This window comes from Haliaeetus albicilla, chromosome 1, assembly GCF_947461875.1.
Source record: "Haliaeetus albicilla chromosome 1, bHalAlb1.1, whole genome shotgun sequence".
Classification (NCBI taxonomy): Eukaryota; Metazoa; Chordata; class Aves; order Accipitriformes; family Accipitridae; genus Haliaeetus; species Haliaeetus albicilla.
The window spans coordinates 36056909-36078821 of NC_091483.1; the positions used below are offsets into that span (position 1 = coordinate 36056909).

Sequence of the window (21913 nt, forward strand, 5' to 3'; positions counted from 1 at the left end):
ATCTGCAAGGCCTATTGTTATGGCAGTGGAATGCTGCAAAAAAATTTAAATGGTTTCCATATAGCCAGGTCCTAATAAAGGTTCCTTTTAGATTAGGAACAAGAGCTTAAAATGTGTGTAGTTTCACTAGGTGGGAAGCCAGCAGGAGCTCCACAGTACTGAAGTTAATGTGCTCTCATAGCTTTCTCGGAAGGCAAGCAACAGGAATCTGGACATTTGCAGTAGGCCAAACTGGAGATTCCTAAAGACGTGGATTATGATCCCCCCATCTGAAGGGAGTATGGGTGCAGCCTCCAGATTGCATATTAGCTGAAGGTGGAAGAAAAGCCTGTTTATCAGTAATTTTCCTGCAGGCCATTAGCATGGATCTGCTTCTGTCTTTTTAGCCACTGTTGCTGTGGAAAATAGTGGTTAAAGTTGGCAAGATAGAGGAAAAGGGAACTCTTGTAAATATAACAAGAATTAAATAATTTTAATTCAACATTCTTGAAGACTGTGGTGACTCTGCTATTTGCCAGTCTTTATACAATGGTGGAACGGTCATGGAGATGTTTGCAAATCCCAAAAGATTAGTCATGGAAATCCATTCTCTGTTGTTTGCTATCAGTTGTTTTCTATGAAAGTTTCAGCCACATGCTCAGCAAAAAGGGCAATGGATGAAAAGCATACACATAACTCAAATAGCCAATAGCTGGTATGTTCATGAGCAACCAGCATCTGCAAAATGGGCCATCAAACCATTTGGCAAAAGCATACAGGGACAAAATGTGTTCCTCAACAGTGAGAAATATTTGTGAATGATTGTGAATTAGAGAAGATCAAAATCGGTGTCAGCTGGCAAATACTGTTCAGCCAGCTCCAACACTGGCATTTAAAATCTCAAAGAAGATAAATTCCTGGAACTGTAGAAAATAGTCCGCCTGTAGGGGACGTATCTGATATAATGATAATGCCTGTTTTTCTCAACCTTATATAGACAGGCTGAGAAGATTCAGTCCAACCAACATCAAAAAAATACGAAGTCTCATTTTCTGCTGCTGTGCAACTTGTCCATTTGCATACAGATGTCCAGCACTATAAAGACTGAAGCATTAAAAGTAAAGCTCATTATTACCTAAAGAAATCTGCGGGTAAAAACATGAAAGCTACTTCAATATGGTTAAAACCAGGTGCTTCATGTCAGTTTGATGTTGAATCAGTGTAATGTTGTTTCAGCAATGGGATATGACAAAGTGATAAAAGCAAGACTTTTTTTTCTAACAAAGCAGTTGCTGGCAAATTAAAGGCCAAGTATAGTATTGGAAAAAGACATGTCATGTGCAGGAGGCATTGGAAAAAGACATGTCATGTGCAGGAGGTATAAGATGAAATCTGTAATAGACTACTTTGGAGCTCTTCAGACATCTGAAATCATAGGGCTAGGGTGATATGTAAGAAATTACACAGACCATCTGTAATGAGGTGATTCTTATCATAATTATAAACAGCTTGATCCATAGGGACATGTAGGCATCCCTCTGTGGATTGAAGCCCTAGTGCCTATATTGATTCCTGAATAGAAAACAACTTTCTGTGATGTTATGGCTTTTGTAAGTCATTCAGGTATTTTACAGAGACTATGGAGGTGATACATAAATAGGATATAATAAATACACAGATCTTGGGAGCTATGGTGCTTTTACCATACTGGATGTTCAGCACTATGTAAGCACAATAGAAAAAATCTACATATCACAGACAGGGCTGTTCTGTTTCTTCTCTGAATGTTTCATTGCTCGGCTAAGTTAATTGTACACAAGCACAGCATGATGTTCCTTAGCTGCTTCCTTTCAAGCTGAGGGAAAACACTTGATAAAGGACAAAAAGACTGATTTGCAGCAGATCAGTCAAAGCAAATCCCATTTTAATTGGAAAATGTGAAGGCATTTCTTCTTACTTAGTCATCTTGCCTGCCAAATTTGTGCCTTCTATCTCCAGCAATTTCAGCACAAGGTTTTTTTACATTCTTTGTGTGTGTGTGTTTAGAAATGGAAAAGTTTATTTTTCATACTGCAAAGTTACTGAACTGCTTTTGCTTAGATTTTGTTTGTCTTTTTAAAGACTATTTGGAAATTACTAGCTTGAAATGTGAGTTTCAAAGCTCTCCATAACTGATACTGTAGTATTATCAGGAGATAAGGAGAGATGAAAGGAACTTTCAATAGAATGTTTATTCGTTTTGCTTCTTAGTTAATGAAATTGTTACCTTTGAGTGTTAGTTACCTGCAAAGAGGACTCTTTCCATAAGGACCCTTTGCTGGCTTTTGGACACCCAGGCTGTTGTCCCAGGATAGTATTCTGTCAGTAGCTTCCAGTGGCTCATTTGCCTTCATTTACTGGGAGCTACCTTACCCTCACTTGTGCTAGTGTGACTGACTTCAAACCTAGATCTGTGAAATGGTTCATTTAAAAATGAAATAAAATCTGTTCACACTTCAGTAGGGCCAACCTATTTTGCAAGGTTTGCAATTTGTTCTGTTAAAGGAACAATGACAAGGAACAACAGCCTGAAAATACAGATTCTCTTTAGAACTAAAAGGCCAGTATACTTGCGATTTCTGCAGACTCCTCTATGAGTATTTTCTGCTGGTACAGTGAAGGTACTTCCAAGTTCCAGTTTTGCTAGAAGTGTGTTTTACATGCTCTACGTGTCATGAAGGAGTTGAACAGGTTGTACCTAAACTTGGAGGAAAGGATACATAAATAGATGGGGTTTAGTGTTTTAACATCTGATCCAAAGACCTTTTAAATGTAGTAGAAAGTCACGACTGACTTCAGTGAACATTGAATCAAGCCCTAAACCAATAGCTCCTGTTCAGCAATACAGCCATTGAAAGACTCTAATCAAGTGGATAGAAACGCTTTTGCAAAAGATTCCAATCATCATATAGCTCAGCCTGGTTCCTTTTCCTAGGTCCCTCAGCAGCATGACTGCTTTCATCTCTTTGGCTAGCTTTGCAATAGCCTGAAGCATAAAATCCCTCAACCCTATGCCCTTTGTGGTACATAAGCGTACTCTTTGACAAACTGCCTGGAACAGACATACTTCAGCTAGCATTGAAGTCTATCTAAATAGGAATGTTTTGTGGTTCTTTTGTTGCTGTTTTTTTGTGTGGGAGGATGATATGTTTTGTTGATTTAAGATGTTTCTGCAATTTTAGAGACTTTTTAGTGGTGCATTTGGTGTTTGAAAGCAGCTGGATTCTTTTATCTCTAAACTTGCGAAATGGAATTTATTCCACAAACCCTTGGCATTTTCCAGAATATTCTGCCAACCCCCACTTTTTTAAATAACTCCGTACCTTTTTTTTCCTGTGCTGTCTGTCCTCTTGTTTTCCAGGTATTCTTGGTATAGAATAAAAGCTTGAAAACATATGCATAAAGTGGGCACATTTCAAAAAGAAGCCTGAGTTTTTGAAGAAAAATGGGGTGAGAGACAAAGGCATATCAGAACATAGACCTGCCAGACATTTAGGATCACATGTAGATCATCAGTTTCATGCTGTGGCATGCAGAGAAATCTGAGAATTCACTTGTAGCTGGTAATTGAGCACATGGAAATTGTTCCTGTGAAAGTGAAAAATCATGAAATATTGCATTGCCCATGCAGTTAATGCTGCCATTTTGTGGATTAGTTTTCTATGCAAATGGTTTTTATTTTGTTTGGATTGGTCTTTTCAGTAGGGGTCTAATTCAGAGTTCCTAGTGAAATAGGAAGGAATCCATATTCTGAACATTTGGAATGTCACCACAATTATTTCTGTTGAGTACTGTAAGTGGAAAGTCCAAAATTGTTAGAAAAGACTTCTCTAATCAAACATGATACAGAGTACATACATAACTGTAGCCCATGAACCCCATAATACATAACCTTTCAAACCTTTTTTTTCTCATTTGTCTGGATGTTCATGTTGTATTGATAATCTTGGGAAAGAACAGTGGTGATAAGCAAGCTAATAATGCCCCCTAAAGAGGGGAAGCATGGGAAATTGTTGCCTACATTGCAGTCTTGTCATACATTGGACTTGTGGTTGATGACTACTTTTTCAGAGGGAGAAGTATCTCTTGTCATTGCTGGGTAAGGAACAGGAACATTCAATACCAGGGGATGTTCAAAACATTTCTGATGCAGTTTGGGAATATATATGTACATATCAGGTTCTTGTCCAGTGCTGTCTGGCCCGAATGGGGTACTATGACATGAATCATTGAAGAGGTTTGGGTGGTAACCAAGGTCCTGGCATTCTCCCCATAGGTCTCTTGAATGCTGGGTTATCTCCAAACGATGTTAATCAGTGGGGATGACATTTCCTTGACAGTTACACTCTGCACTGCCAGCTTCCCAGCTAGGCAGAACAGCTTAAAAAAAGGAGGTTCTCCTCACTTTTTTTTTATTTTGTATAATTTTGTACCCCCACTTGTGGTGGGGTACTGGCACCTTGAAAATGGGTCCAATACCCATGTCTTAATGATCATCCACACCCAGCATAGCAGAATGTCTTATTTATTGCCAGCTAACCTAAAATCCCCTGTAAGTTAAAAGTGGGAAGATAATTTATTTGCATAAGCCAAATATAGACAGCAAAATTAGAAGGTGCAGAGGCAGGCCAAAAAAAAAAAAATAGAAGCAAATCTTTATATCTACCTGTATTTTAGCTCATCTTCAGCTAACAAGCAGTCAGAATACTTTGGTGCTTTATGGCTGGGATCCAGTTCTTGGACAAAACCCACTGCTTTGAATTTAAACGTCACTGAAAAAACCCTCTTTTTAGGGGTTACTTGTACATGATAACTGGCAAACTTTTCTTGGAATTCTGTTCAGATTCAAGCATTCCCTCTCTTTCTCTTCATCTTTTCCTGTAATTCGTCACTTTCTTAGAGGTCAGTTTGAATATTCTCATACAGGACAAGTGATGGTTCACCATGCTGTGGAAATGCTCATGTATTTCAGGTGTTAGCTAGACAGAGTAATCTCCTTTCCAGATGGCATACAGGCTTGTTGCTTCACCGTACTACAAAAAAAATCATTAGCTCGTTGCGAGATAAACATTCTTTCAGCTGATTGATGATGCTCAAACCTCAGTACATAGCTCTTGACAAAGCCATATCCTTATAAACCAACACTAATACAGGGTACAGGCATGTAAAAGAGATCAGAAGTTAGGTACATTACCAATTCTTGAGGTTCATCATGCCAATAACCAGTGTCTTTGGTGAGACAGTGGATTTGAGATCAAGGGTTCCCAGGCCTTGAGAGATACAATGACAAGTTATTTTCGGAACTAGCAGACAAAAAGGAATGGAAGGGATTTACTGTTGCAATCAACTTTTTAGGTGCTGTGTACAACTATAGAAATATTGTTACCAGTGACAGAAAAATTGTTTTTCTTGCTCTATTTAAACATACCCAGGATAAAAGTAGATTCTACATAATTTAAGGGAGTTGGGAGGCAGGAGAGGATTGCTTTCATTGCTGCTGAGGAGTAGGGAATATACAAGTTCAATTTTTTTTGGATAAAATGTGATTTTATTGAACTATTCAGCAGCAAAGTGTTCTGTCTATTCAGCAGGTATAAAAGTTAAGTCTGTGCACTGATTTTCCATTGTGAAGGAGTTAGCTGCTGTAGTACTGTGGTATGTGATGGTCTATTACAGAGAGGATGTAGATCAGAGGTCAAAATGAAATGTGACTGTGAAGACCCTTGACCACTACTTTGTAATAGCTCCACTTAATAACGTTACATGTGAGAACAAAAAGATTTCTTTGAATTAGTAGCTCTACTCTGTATTACATTACTATATGTAATTTCAGCTACACCAGAGGGATGAAACATTAGTGGAACTATGCTAATGAGAGAAGATGATGAAAAATAACACCTGTCTTAACTTTAGCCTGTGTATATAAGTGTACTATTTTCCAATTTCTTTGCATATATACATAGATAAATTAATTGAGAGCTGCTTAAAAACTGTGTACAGCACAGCATAACTGATAGGGAAAAGAGTCTTATGAAAAGCTCAGATTTTACCCAGTAGTGCTTATTGTAACTTTCTTTGTTTGCAATGGAAAAAAAACTTTTTTACTTTCTCCTTTGTGCCTCTTCAGACTGTAGACCCACTTCTTAAATATTGTGGATGAAAGCCCAACTCCAGTGAGGCCTGTAGCAAATATCCCATTGACTTCACTGAAACCAAGATTTTGCCCTGAATTTATAAAGTGGTAAAGTACTACTAAACCACACATGCCATAATGCACACCCAAAATGCCAGTGGTTTCTTTTCAGGGATTGGCAAAAATGCTGTTGCAAGATCACAGGGCATTAAACAAGTGTTTCTGTTGTCAGATATCCAGCAGAACCTTTGTTGGTATACAGAGGAATGTTATTAAACACTCTACTCCCAAAACTTTCTTCATGTCAAATGGACAGTGTACATTTTTACATGTCACTTTGGTTTTTAAATATATTTGCCTATTACAGTGCTTTAGAATTTGCCTTTTAAGAATACATGAGATTCATCTACAATTGCCTAAAAATGTCAGTATTGTATTTTAGCATGGTTTTAAAATATCACAATTTTGTGTATGAGCACAGTGTAGGATAACCAACCTCTGAAGATCTCTGTTATGAGCTTCTCCAATGTGTTTCTGACTTGTTTCAGAAGAACTTTGGGCATAGAAGTGGAGGAATCCTTGGTGCTAAGACTTCCAATAAGGACAGTTAACTGTAATTCTGTATGACACCTTCTCCCTAGGAACTGAAATAATTTTGTATAGATCACTGTACATTTCAGAAAGTGGTACTGTCCATTACTTCTGCATTGATCTAGATATAAACTACTTATTGAAAATGAAAGAGTCTGTAATTAATACAAACTCTGATCTGTACTGATCTGCCCAGGAACTAAGCACAACTGTAGTCATGCAGACTGCAAGTGCCAGAGGAAACATGGAAATGTAATGGTGGAGCTGCTTCTGAACAGTTTACTATGACATGTGAAATAGCTGTAGATGCACTGTGGCTGACACATTTAAGACTGTTGATGTCTTTTTCCTGGATATACTGTGATTGTCCAAAATTATGGGCCTTCTTATGGATATGTTCAAATCAAATTGCTTTTTGTAAAGGCCTTGGCTCATAGACTACACTGTTCATCTTGTGTCTCCATACTTAAATGGATTTTTATGTTTCATTCACTGAATTGAAGATTACTTCCTTCAGTGACTTAATACAGAAGGGAGATTCTGTAAAGGTGTAGTTCTCCTTACAGTCAAAAGATGGTAGTACAATTTCTATTCTAGGCAGCCCAGCAACACAGAGCAATAGCTGCACATCCATTGTTTGCATTTATAGGAAGGGATACGGCAACAAAAGAAGGGTGAGAATCTGTAGATGAGATCGCAACAACAAGATGAGATCGTTGTTTGTCAGGCAGTGGTTAGGACTGTGATCTTCTCTGGTAGTCAGTAATTCTGAATGTGGCCATGATGCCCAGGTTTAATTGGCTCTAGCGCAGCTATCGAGTGAGCTGGTGCCTGGATGGACATCTGCAGTGAAGGGCTTAATGAAGCTTGGGGCGTTGGGAGAGCATGAAATGAAAATGTTCTTCTCGCCATCTCTGATGTCTTCAATAAAGTCTCTAAAAGCAACAATTGATGTAATTAAAGCAGCAAGTTTAATTAGGTCTAACTATTGACTAGTCTAATGTTAATCTCAAATTATTTTATAGGGAGGTGCAAATAGTTCATAGCTAGAAAATGGTTATTCTGTGGAAAAGAGTACTAGAGTTTCCTTAATTTAAAAAGGGGAGAAGTCAGCATGCACTAGCTGCCCAGAGATTTAATACAGACTGTTCCATGAGAAATGTGGACTCTCCACACCACATTTTATTTTCTAGGAATACAAAGCAAATAAGATGCTAAAGAAAAGGAACTATTTATCTGCTTTTTTCACTAGTCAACAATGATATTTCAATCCCATTTTGTCTGTAATGAATCCTGTTAGAGTGGTTGTTAGTATGCTTGGGCATACTGCTGATCGTAGCAGAACCTGGAAAACATATTTTACTCAAGGGATACGTGATGTTCTTCAGCGAAGTAGAATCATGTAGTATCTAATACTACTAGCACAGAAATATTTAGATGCATATGATACTGTGTCTGAGCTGAGAAAGCAGGAACATGGCTGCATGCAGTGTGGGCAAAGATTGTGATGGAACATTTGTATCCTTGAATAATATAGCAAGTACGTCTGTACACACTGAGATACTACTGTGAATGTGCTTAGAAATAAGACTAATAACTTGAGATCCTGTAATACAAGTGCTCTGCTTTTAGATTTCCAATATCTACTTCAAGAATTCCAGTTCTGCACTGCAGTGAGTGTAAAAATTGTGCTTAGTCCTAACAGGTTAAGCCTAGGCACCAGAATTAGCCACCCTATGGAGTCAGTGAAGAGCCTTCAGGCTCAGCATAGAAGTAGGCAAAAGAAAACACAGGGCACAGGACTTTATGCAAATTTTATTCCTTTCAGGAACCAAGGTGCAGTTGAAAGCCACACATTTATCACATTTTTCTGCCAAGGTTTCCCTTATGGACTTTCTCTACTGCAGCAGGACTGTATTTGGAGAAGGCAAAACAAGTAGTGGTATTTTTCAGTTCTCTGGCTTCAGATTGATGGGCACAATGAGATATATTGACAAAAAAGCTGTGCAGGTCAATGCAGAAGCCTGTTTCTGGAGTGGGTATGAGAGCATTATGCTGCAAAACCAAGGGTTTACTTTCTATTCCCTGATTTCAGGCTCAGCCTGGGAGCAGGAGGCAGTTTGCAGCTCCTAGAGTCAAAAGATTAGTTCCAGGCACTGGGATTATCTGAGATATGTCTAAATAAATCTCTGTATTATCTAGGGAAAATGATGGTAGGAGCAAACTCACACCTTTGATTCCTTCCCACCAAGCCAGAGCCCTCTAACTTCTAAAAATCAAGGAACTCTCTGTGCCTGGAAAAGGACTTCTGCAAATTCTGAAGGAGAGAAAAGATACTGCTAACATATATCATTGCAGTTCTTTCCATCCTCTTCCAACAATCTTCATCTTAATTCACAGTGATTTCTGCAGCATTCTGGTTGTCTCTGGGAATTCATTTTTTCATGTATGGCATAGTGTGTGGTTCCTAAATTATAAGTAATGCACTCAAATAGCTGATTTGGACTGGAGTGCTGGAAAAGATTGCTAATGAGTGTTTTGAATAAGTGCTTTCATCATTTCCATTCCACTTGGAACCCCCACATGCCCAGAAAGTTACTCAATTCATTCTAAATTGGAGGTGAAGCCACAAAGAGGTCTAACTAGCTGAATGTGTTAGTCACATTGGAATATAATTCTCCTGGTGGATAATTTTGGTTTGTGTGTTTTAACTTGTTTCCTTGTATTTAACAAACATAAAGACATTCCAAGTAAGTAGTGCTGTTTGCGGAAAGTTCCCTCTGGATATCCGTGGAGTCTGGAGATGTTCATTTCAGTTCAGAACTTCTAGGGCACAAATGGTGTCACAGCAGGCGACAAGGTGTCTCCACACTGACTTGATGAAGCAGGAGAGCTAAAGGTAATTATTTCTTATTCTTTTTTGAGCTCCCTGGCCTAAACGGGCTAAATGGAGAAGTCATGAATGCTGGTTATGGTGATGGTGTCGAGGTACTAAAATGCAGGAAGAATAGGGAAAGCGGACAAGGCAAGGACCAAATTGTGCCACCAGCTGCTCATTTGTTTTCCAAATAAAACTAGGTTTGACTTCCCTTACAAATATATCTTCCCATGTGTATACCAACACCTCAGTTACACCTGCCATATCTTACCTGCTGTCCTGTAGTAACTGTAAGCAAACCAAACAGTTTTCTTTAATAATAAAGGCAGGGTAGACCCCTGCAAACAGGACATTGCATGTACTGTGTTCAAGAGGCTTTTGCTAGATGTAACCTCATTAAAACATGTTCAGATGTGGTTGAAATCACTAATGGCTGTTAAAGGCAGAACCTGCAGCATTGAAGAAAGGTCTTCCATGTGACTCTAAATCCACGAGAGAGCTAAGAAGCTGTGCTATGCCTCTTGGATGCAGTGCTCTCTGGGCATGAGACAAATTCAACAGCACTTTTTTTCTCTTCCAAACTGATGTCAATAGATACAATCTAGACCTTAGAGAAATATGGAAACTCGGATAATTTTCTGCCTGAATTAGAAACCTTGTGTTCTATGGAAGCTTGCAGAATTGTTTCCCACTTTTCAATTATAATGTTAATGGTTATGTATCTGAATTTCCTGCCTTTCTGGATAAAGTAGTGAGGCACAGATGAGGCTTTCACCTTTCACTTCTATGCTGCTAGAACTCTATAATTTTGGATGGTCAATGACAAATTTTAATCTTCTATTTGTCATTGTCTTAATGCAGCCTCCTGTGCTGTAGCTGTATAGACCCAGTACAGCTTCTTTCTACTCTGTCCATTCTGCATCTACAAATGACATCAAAATTGCTAGCTAACATTCTTCCTTTGATGTTATGGGGCTTTTTAAAATTTATTTAAGTTTAAAAGCATTTGATTTGTTATGTATTTTATTTGGATAGAATGGGTACAGAAAGAGTCAAGTAACACAATATTAAGTGGCAACATTTCAGGTAAGATCAATTTATTTGGTCTGGTGATGCAAAAGAAAATCTGGAAGCATTTGGAGTATTTTGCTTTGAAAAGGGAAATGTTATCATGCAGTCTTTGTGATTTGAAACTTACAGATCCACCACCCTGTAGAGCAAGGAGAATCATCAGGTTACAAGTAGGTAGTAGAACTAGGAGGCTGTTTTAGGTCCAAGACAATCTTGCCACAACCACAGACAACTTGGAGAGTTCTTGACATTCTGATATAACACTACTTGACTGAGTAAACAGGGGACCATTCTCAAATATTTATTGAAAAAACAATCTTAAATAATGAGAACTATGGACTTTGCATAGGAAAAAAGGCAAGATATCCTGACTGGGATGGACTGCTGAGTTCCTACTTTGGCCTTTTGCAGGTATCTTGATTCTTTTTCTACATCACTCAGCCTATTAGGAATAGACAGACTTGTATTTAGCTATTCACAGGGTTTATTTGAGGTGAAACACCTTGTTTAGAGATGGTGCTTTGCATCTTACATTGTTATAACATGTAATTTCACAGAGCAGTCTATGTTCCACTCTCCAGGCAGTTGAACATCATCTGTGCTTCTCACCCTAGGGAGTAACTAGTTCATTGGCCATGTCATGCAATCATATCACAAAAACCTTTGGGACTGTCACTGTTTAATCTGCCCTTAATGAAGCCTGCCAGATCAGCTTACACTATTTGTCACTGTTTTCTGGCCTGGCTGCCAGAGCCTTGGCAATGGTTTCTGCTTCTAAAACAAGGAAAGAAATAGGCAGGCCTGCAGCTGGAAGCATTGACTGAAATAGAAATCCATGAGAAACCCAGGCAGAAATCCACCTTTGATCTGTTTCCTGTGTGTTCTAGGCTAGATGAAATCAGATTAGTTTTAATCCCCATAATGACTATTTCCTTGGCTGAACTCAGGCAAGATCCGTGCAGGGACTGGGGCCAGATGTAGGGCCTGCCTACTCTCTGGGGTAGACTGGAGTTCAGGAACCCTCAATCTGGAAAAGTCACAGTGGAGTTCAGCCTTGTGCACAGCACTATGGCTTATTAGTGACAATGCACAGAGCCAGATTGTGTGTTTCTGCGCTGAACTCTCCAGCATTTCTGGTTTGTGAGTCAGTATGCAGATCCCTGCCAGCTCAGGTGGCCCTGCTCCCACATTGCAGACATGGTCTTAAGTACCTAATGGCCACCTTAAACACTTCAGGCAGAAGTGTAGGTCTTCAAAACCTGCCACGTAACCCAGGTGTCTGGAGATGCTAAACAGCAGCAAGGGCTGAGTAACTGGGCTCATACTCATACTCTCTCTCATACCAAGACACATCAGGACCATCAAGGAAGATAGTTTGTGCCTGTCCTTTCTGAAGCGGTTAATCTGGCACAGAGCTCAGAAAACACCTGTTGAACCCCAGCTGCTGCCATCAGGGGGGCAGAAACCTGATTCTACTCCTAATGAACAGCCAATTACTGAAGCAGCAATTGGACTTTCAAGGTTAGTGCCTTAAACAACAGCCTGACTGCTAGGCTACACAGTGGTCTTTGTTCTCTCCCTTACTCCCTTCATTATTTAGTAATATCAGGATTGCAGCTTCAGGAGGATTCCTACCTTAGAATAACCTAAAAAGATATGATTAAATAAGGGAATGGTGGTTAAACTTTCATCTGGCTGCTAGTAGATTTGAGCCCCGATCTGTCATCTCTTTAGTACTGTACTTGCCTCTCTTCCCCAGTCAGCTTCTGTGAGAAAGGGAAGTTAACTCAAGAGAATGGGTATGTTTGAATCACAGCTGGAGATGGGCATTTTCCTGCAGCCCAGATGAGGATACCAAGTTCATGGAGAGAGTTTAAGATCTTAGCATTTCGCAGTAGCTAAGTTAGGCAGCTCTGTGGTAATGTGCTGGCTTTTGTGGGTGTCATTCCTGTGGATTGCTTAAGCACAGAACTCTTGGCAGGGGGATCTGCAGACTGCAAGGCACCTTGTGGTTAGGAACTGACACCCCTGCCTGTGCCTCTTTGTTAATCTGTCTCTCCCTTTATTTACTGCTAAGATTTTTTTCCTTATCCAAAGCATGTCAATCCAAGTAGATAGAAAGGAGAACCTTTTCTTTAAAATAGGGCCATGGAAGGAAAGAGATTGCAGTATCAAAAGCAGTATAAATCTGATGAGCGGTCAATACCCTGGAAATATAAGTAGCTTGTCTATATAAAAGCCTAGCATGGAGTTAAGAGAGGTGGTGTGTTGACTAGAGATTTCTTTTGGAATAAGTAATGTAATATTGTACAAAGCATTTCTATTGACACTTCTCTCTACCTCTGAGCAAAGCCATATGTAGTACTGTGTTGCTAATATATTTTTTCATAGGCTTGATGTAATGACATGGGAAAAGATGTGGGAAACGTATAATAAATACTGCTGGAATGGGTGGATGCCATTTTAAATAACCACTGGCAGTCTGCCTTTCTCAGCTGTATGGGTAGGCTGTAGGGTTGCTATCATGTTCAGTGACGTGCACCAAACAATGTCCAGGTCATAACAGCTCAATTGCATTTTTTTCTGAGTCCATTCACGGAGAGACCATTATGGCAGATCCTGGGCTGTCAAGAGAAGCTTGGACTCCTGGAGTGAGCTAACTCCCTGCTGGAAGGAAACTAACAGCAAGTTCACAGGTTACAGCTGCATCTCTGTATGCCTGAGTCCTGCTGTGAATGCAAATCTTTCTTTTGTTAGTCTAACTGCCTTCTCAGCAGTATCTCAGCCAGGTCCCTTACAGATCAGAAATCTGGGTAACTTGGGATCCCCAGGTAGCTAAAGGCAGAGTTTAAGGTAAGAAATGTGAGCACTGTAGGTTAACTTGGAAGTACACTGGTACTAGTGAGATGCTGACTCCTGAGACTGGTGCCCAAACACCCTATCCTATGCTTGAAGAAGCCACAAGTGTCCAGGAATTAGATACACACAGAATATTTATGTAGATAAAGGGAGAGGGATCCAAGTTCATGCTGCTTCCATGCTGTGCTGGCTAGATGTTACTTAGCTCAGGCCAGAAGCCAAGTAACCATGTCTGCTTTCACTGTGTTATGCTTTTCTGTGTTGGGAGAGTTGGCACAGCTATGAAAAGTAGTTGAGCCTCCTCATTCTATGTCAGATGTTTGCTGCTTCTTTTAAAATAAGCTATTAACTTCATTGCTTTACCTTGTTATAATATTAATTTTTCAATTTATTCCTGTTGCTGCCTTTTTGCAACGTACTCTTTGAAGTTCAAGGTTTTACATAGCAAAAATGTCAGAACTACATGAGTTTAAGTGACAGTTTAGCTCGTTCTTATCTGCTTAAGGTATCTTTTCAATTTAGTGCTTTTCTTTTGAATATGTTGTCTTTCCTAGGGCCACTAAACATGTGTTTCACTAGACATTGTCTAATTATTGTGTAATTTTGTATATAAGATTAATTCAGAAGTGAATGTAGATGTTTTGTTGAAAATATTTTCTAATTTCCATTTTTTTAGTTTTAGAAGGCAAAAGATTGTTTGTAACACATTGTAGTTGGTATGTTCTGTGGATAGAACATGAGAGCGCTGGGATTCAAAAGTCAAATGTCAGGAGGCCTGACTCCTGTGTAATGTTTGACAAGGAATGTGATATTTGATACATCATAAAAGTTTCAGTCATGTAAGGTGCAGAGCGTGTCCTGGTGGTGCTGAACTTTCTCAAATCCAATTGATGTTAACACCATGCACCAAATCTCTTTTTGTTTTTCTGTGTAAAAGAGAGATAATGTTTAATGCTTTCACTTCTTCATATAACACTTGAGTTTCACAAACAAAAAGGTGTGTGTGCACAGCCTCTGACAAAATACTGCTCTGTGCGATTGTCAGAGTAGGTCTCCTGTATAGGTCAGTTTGGGTATTCAATGCAGTTTCTGGAGTAGTTTTCTTCTTTAATTTAAAAGTAAAACTTTTTCCAGTACAGGGAAACCTCTTTGAGGGATTTTGTATTACAGAATGTCCCATCACTTGTGGCACCAGCAGGTTCTTTGTGAAACCCTGGTCTTAGTTCTTGAACACCTGCTTGGAGAAGCAACGTCCCGAACAACACCTTACCTTCAGGCAGCATGAGTCGCCTTTGTAAAAGTGTCTCCACTACACAAGAAAGGAACATAAACGATGTGGGGTTTGAAGCAATGCTTTCTCCCTGCTTTGTCCCACCTGGAGAGCCCCTTTGCACAGTGGAGTGTAGGAGGACCTTGTGTAAGTTTGGGGAAATTTTCTGTAGGCAGGGTACGCTCTCTTGTTCATCTTCTGAACAGGAATAGAGAAGAAAAATCAGTCCCCATGTATATTAATGTAGTTCATGCTAATAAAAGTTGCTAGATTGACAGGTGAGGAGAGATCTTGATCCACTGAGTCACAACACAGATACCTCAGAGGCAGGGTTTTACTAAAGTTTCCCCAACAATACTTTTCAAACTGGAATCCCCGATTTTGTGTAGAGTTAAACAGGTATCTTTGCCTTCTTAACCATTGGACTTTTGATTTGTATTGCCAATAAAAGGGTTATCTGCAAGGGTGGCTGCAGATAGGGGAGGGAGGGAGACATTTACCTATGTGTCGTGGTTTAACCCCAGCCAGCAACTAAGCACCATGCAGCCGCTCACTCACTCCCCCCCATCCAGTGGGATGGGGGAGAAAATCAGGAAAAGAAGTAAAACTCCTGGGTTGAGATAAGAACGGTTTAATAGAACAGAAAGGAAGAAACTAATAATGATCATGATAACACTAATAAAATGACAACAGTAGTAATAAAAGGATTGAAATGTACAAATGATGTGCAGGGCAATTGCTCACCACCTGCCGACCGACACCCAGCCAGTCCCTGAGCGGCGAATCCCTGCCCCCCACTTCCCAGTTCCTAAACTAGATGGGATGTCACATGGTATGGAATACACTGTTGGCCAGTTTGGGTCAGGTGCCCTGGCTGGGCATGAGAAGCTGAAAAAACCTTGACTATAGTCTAAACACTACTGAGCAACAACTGAAAACATCAGTGTTATCAACATTCTTCACACACTGAACTCAAAACATAGCACTGTACCAGCTACTAGGAAGACAGTTAACTCTATCCCAGCTGAAACCAGGACACTATGCATTTCACAGGGGTCACAAAACATCTGTGACATGACTACCACTTCATGTCATTTCCAACCCAGGCAGGTCTTCAGCTGCTCACTTACAAGGCAAAGCCCCTTCACCCAGCCCCATTACCGAGGCCCTAACCTCCTCATCTCCCCAATACAATCTGACAGATCTGCCCTCCCCACCATGGCTGTGGGCAGGTTTGTCTCCTCTGAGCTGAGAGGAAAGTCATATAAACAGCAGTGTGCCTTTTCTGCTTCTGGTCCACTGCACACTATGCCTCACTGACTCATACAGCTCCTTTCAGGCACTTCCTTGAGTTTTAACATAGCATGATTTCATAATGTAGAGTAAGTGACTCTGAGCCTGATATTTCAGTTTTGAATGGAGTAGATGTAAGCAGTGTTTGGGCTTACGCCATGAAGTGAGGTCCTCGTTGCTGGAAGAATAAACACACAGAAAAAAACTCCACTCTCTAAGATGCAGTATTGATTGCTATATTGAGCCATGATGTCAACTAAATGCTTCCCTTCTCCCTTGCTTCCTACAAATGCTAAATAATACACCTTGTTTACTGGAATTTACAAATTATTTTGTCTTTGTGAGTGATGCAATGACAGTGCCCCCTGCACTGTCCTTTAATTTGTAATTCCATATGGGTTTTTTTATCCTACATTTCTAATGCAATGTTTAAATAACTGTATTTCTTGCCCCCCAGACAGATCAGCTCTAATTTTGTAATGAGAATTTCAGTGTTAGGTTATTTTAAAAGAGAATTTAGGCCATATATATTATGTAAGGTTGCCGTAGTAACAGTTTCTCTGAGGGGAAAACCGACCGTCTGTAGTTTCCACAGAAACCACTCCCCGCTGAGACAGGTGCCTCCAAGGGAAGTGAAGGGAATATAAATGAGAGAGAGAAAAAGACGCGCACAGATGTCATATGATCTCTGTGGCATCCCTGCACTGTTGCAAATTCAACTGAATGTTTCTGGGTTTATTTTCAGTTTGTTGTTTTTGATTGCATGACTGGCACCTTCTCTTGTCATGTAAACTCTGGCCACCCTTCCCTCACATGGAACTGGTTTTGCGACTGGAGGTACGGTAATGCTCCACCTTGGCAGTGAACTGACCACATCAAATACTAAAGTCCAGTGCTCTAGGAGCCACTGTAAGTGGGAGAATTTAAATGGTAAATGAGAATTTTTCCCCTTTTTTATTAACTTTTTTTTCCTGAAAGAAGTCAGCAAAGACAGACAGGTATGGAAATCCTTCCTTCCAGACAGGAACTGGAGAGGAGTGAAGCTCAACTAGTTTGTCAGTTCATGGTTTTGTTCTTTTGGGGTACAAGCATGCACTGCTAGGAGAAATGTATTCTGAAAGATCACGATGTAGTAAAAAGGAATTAACTCAAGTCCTAGGATTTGTTAACTGAGAAAAAAAGGAGAAATTTCTTTAATGTACTTTAATGTCACTGAGGCAAGTATGGATTAATATGTCTGAAATCCTTTTGCACATTTTTTTCACAAATAGTTTTGATTTGTTCTATTTTTTTCTTCAAGGGCAATAAAACCGTGACATTCATTCAAGGCTTAGTGCAGCCATAACTACAGATTAACGCACTGGCTACTTCATCTTCATCCTGTCATCAGTCTGCTGCTTTATGGGGAAAGCAGGCTGACATGGTTATTAAATCTGGCAGCTGTGTTGTATGCACATGGGAAGCAAGTAGAGCACAGCATATAGAAAATGAGTAGCTTTCAGATAACAGCCTTCTTTTCACTGCTGCGAGGCTTGAAAGGCAGCCTAAAAAGCTCTTTCTCTTCTTTATAATCACCAGTCGCTGGATCAGTGCGCAAATATCACAAATACAGTTGCAAATGTAAGTATTCCTTGCCTGTGTGGTGCATTCAGCTTGCTAATTAGGGTTTCTACCTCAGTGTTCTGCTTGAAAAAGCAGGGAGATGAAAGCTGAAAACATCCTGACAGGGAAAGCTTCTCTGCAGTATTGTTCTGGCTTTCAGTGGAAGAGCTACTGAGGGAAAGGGATGCATGAAAGCTTTCCGGAACAAATAGTTTGCAGTTGTGTTTGTTGATTTTTGGGACGTCTGCTTGCCACTTTGTCTGACGAGAGAAGCCAAGCAAAGGCAGGAGGTACTTCTACAGAGATGGTTTTCGACTTAGATTAGGTTGTAGTAGATATACAGTGAGAAAGATACGTCAGCAGTAATAGACAGCTTGTGAACGCATAGGAGAGAAATCTGCCATGGTATTTTTCACTTGGAATCTTTTCTTTAAAAATCCATAAATGCAGACCTGGACTTCTCATTAAGAAACTCGACAGTACCTTATTTTCAGAAGCTCAAACAAATAGTCATCATAAAGGGCACCAGTAAGCCTGCATCTGACCTGATAAGAACAATGAACATAGCACGGTGAGCAATGCATGTTTTTCACCAATCTCACTCTGTACATGAAGACAATCTTTATGTGCTATGTGGCATGAAGGCAGGATAGTAAGGTGGTTGGGAAGCAGCGGGGTAGAAGGTTTCTCAGTGTTGCGGTGATACTGTAAGGAAGAGAATTGGTATTTGTTAGTGTTTTTTGGTCTCATAGCACTAAAGAAACATCATCTTGGTTTTTATTCTCCTTTCTAGTTCAAAGCTTCTGTAGTGCCATTGTCCTATTGAGTTTATGGCTGGTGAATTCTTACTGTGCTGTGAATTAAATCTGCTTATTGAAAACAGCCTGTGATCAGTACCAAGTGTAAATGCAGATAATTGCACAAGAAATGCAGGCTGTAGCTGGTTTGTTTGTGTTGCCATGTCACGTTTCTTGCTTTATTTACAGGTTTCATTGTTTCTTAGGGACAACTGTGGTACTGTAAGCTTTTTATGAGCCATGTGGAAATGTCATTATCACAGTTAACAGGTGACTGCCATTAAGTGACTAAGGAGAGAGTACATATGTTGTGTTGTTTGCTGCACGTAGAGGGCTAAACATATTCATGATATAACCCCCTTGTTAATGCTGCTATAACACAGGTATGTTTGGTCAATCTGTTGTTTATAAGCTACTTTTGCAATACTTCAGCCTCATCTTACAGATATATATGTAGAAATGCCTGTCTTCATTGCAGCAAGCAAAAGGTGATTTTGGAGCTTCTCTTTGCTTTCTCTTATCTCCTTTTTCCCCTCATATGCAGTCAGAAATTCATAGCGTCCCTGAAACTTAGCTGTGAAAATGGTAATTTTTGATGACAGCTGTGGAGCTAAGCTTCCCAAGCCTGAGTGGCAGCCAGCCAACTGCTGAGACAAGTGGTGACCTTTCAGGACAATGTCTCTCACAAAAATGTCAAAATATTAAAATGGCAGACATCAAATGCCATGTGCGCAGGGAAGGGTTGTCAGCTGGCAGGCTTTCAGCTGAAGGCAGTTAATCCACTGCTTGCCTGGATTAAACACTGCAAGCCCCTGCCTAAGTCTCTAAAATGTAAAGAAATTATTCATATGTGTCCTGAATAATTTCAGAAGTTCTTCTGGGAAGATTTGGGATATGGATAGAAAATTTCAGAGGTGTTTTGTTTAAAAATCTGCTCAGGCATCTTCCTGACAGATGTCTGGAAAAGCAGCTTTTTTGCCTTTTCTTTTGCACTTTGCATCATATACCAGTTTTCCTCCCAGATCTCTTATCCACAATGTAAATGGATCCTGATGAAGCCTAAGCAAAGTTCATTGATGCGCAGCAGGATGCTGAAATTCTGATAGCATGTGCACTGACTTTTTAGGCATATGCTCACTGAATATTAAACAATCCCCTGCAGTTCTTGGTGCTGCAGCCCTGAGCTGAAACCTCATTTGCCGTTACATGCATCAGTGATTTGTAACTTTCATTGAAAGCACTGAGGTGTGAGCATTCCCATGCTCGCTGGTGTGTCAGCTTCTCAGATGCCTTTACCCCCTGGTAAACAGATCAATGACACTGTGATTGCCTGCATTGTTGGTTTCCCCCTGCCACATAGCAATATTTCTCAGAGGTGTGAAACTGTCTGATCCTTTACCTTGGCCTGTAGGAAAATCAGGCAGTGTGCATGGTTGATCACGGAACTAACCTGTTCACCTTGTGGTTGACCTCACTTGGAGAATAAGAAAGGGAACACCAGTGTCTGCACCAGACCAGTCTTGTCTGGCCAGTATGCAACTGGCCACAGTTCAAGAGAATTCTCAGTATTCTTCATGCAAAGCACAGGGTGAGCTGCCAACACAGGTAACCCCTGCAAAGCAGTCAATGGCCAGATTTGATAGTGCCAAATCTATTGTTACTTACGAAGATGCTGAAAAGGAATATAGTCCTTTCCAGTATTTCTTTCCTTTTCCCCTTCCCTTTCAAGACAGGAATTCTGTGTCACTCCAAGTTCTCTACAAGCAAGCAATTTTTTATAACTGTGTTTTAGTGTTCTTCACTTCTACTCTTAGAGGAAGTGTGTCCTGCCCTCCCTGCCCTTTAAAACTGGGAACACTGCATTCCATGACCACCTTCTCTCTTCTGTAGTTGTAGGAAAGACTAAGTCTCCATGTTGGTCTTTTCTTTCCAGTCGGTATTCTGTGATCACTCCTCCTTTCTCCTAATTCCCTGCAAGAAGAATTATGAAGCAAATGAGGTAGGTAAGGACAAATTCCCATAAACATCTTACAAAAATTAATCCTTCCATTCCTTTCTCCTTTCCTCCTGTCTTCAAATTTCTTATCGGCTTTGCCACAAGCATTTTTGTGATTTGAGACTTACTAAGACCTAAAAATCTGTTTGGAAGAAAAACATTATGCTCATCTAGCTGAGGAATAAAAAGGTAACTGAGGTACCAATTAATGTAACTTATCACAACACAGATACCTAAGCTGAGTTTTGGATTTTGATCTTCAAACAGCAAACCACGTGTAGGCATAATCTATTTAATCATCCCTGATAATGTTAAAGAAAAAAAATAGGTATGCTGCTGTTTTTTATGGGCTTTGCATGAAGTAAAAATCTGAGGAAAATAACTGAATATATTAATCAGCAGCAGTAATATCTTTAAAATCCAATTATACAGGGCTTGGTTGTTTCCTAAGAACCTGTGCAGTGTCAGATCAGTTCATTAAACATCAGTTTCTACACCTGATATGAAATTCTGACTTGCACCAATGGCATTATCATTTTATTCTGCGTCTTCACTATTTCTGTAGCATCTAGGAACACTTTTATTGGAAGGTCACTGAGCTAGGTACTGTATAGAAACAGAAGGTAATCCTTGGCCCCATATTGCTTACAAGCTATTTTAAAAATAAAGCAAAACCCCCTTATCATACAGTTACCACTTTTCTTGTTTGGCTTTTTATCTGAATTCAGAATATAGGTGTCAGTAGTATGTTCTAACTGAATTGGTCATCAAGATACCAGACTTTGCTTAGACACGGGCTTGAAATTGCATGTAATTAAAATAAGAAAATGACAAACACTGTGACCTTATTTCAAAGCTGTCTTACTGATTTACTTGGAGTATCTCCCTTAGGCTGTTAATGTTTAGCTATTAAGTTAATGAAGTATATTAATTAAAATTAACTCAACTGACCAAAACATGACTATAATTACAAAATAGTTGTGGGCCACCGATGAAGATTCCCCTTAAAATCATTAAGACACTATTGTCAATTACTAAGTTAATAAGGGTCATGATAAACTTAATTACTAAGGTAATAATATTCATTATTAAGTTTAATGAAGTATGTTTACCTGCGGTTATTTACGGGATCTAAATTTCAATGTTAATTATTGATGTGAAATAGCAGCAACATGACATATGACCATCAGATGGTAATTGACTCACCATGGACCATGTGCTGTGATTTGGGCAGGTAAACAGTAGGGATCATAATATGGGATGAGAGTCTTCATCTGTATTTTCTGTAAGACCAATTTTTCCCATCTCTGTGCTCCTTACCCATCTTATAAGTAGATTTCAGGAGAAGTTACACATCCATTAACATCACCTTTTCTGCTACCTTTTGTTTGAACAGTATTGTGTA

General features: G+C 39.7%; 1 protein-coding gene across 4 annotated transcripts in view; it reads left to right on the forward strand.

The window, feature by feature from the left end:
- Positions 1-21913, forward strand: part of TRIM2 (tripartite motif containing 2) — a 118441-nt gene that overhangs the window by 7910 nt on the left and 88618 nt on the right. The window contains exon 1 of one of the 4 annotated variants that reach the window (XM_069785467.1): positions 16814-17043. The exons of 1 other annotated variant lie outside the window; for it this stretch is intronic. The gene's annotated coding sequence lies outside the window, so the exon portion shown is untranslated. Of the gene's footprint in view, positions 1-16813; positions 17044-17535; positions 17734-17899; positions 18287-21913 lie in introns of those variants that run through there. 2 more of the 4 variants (XM_069785450.1, XM_069785440.1) reach the window with 2 other exon arrangements.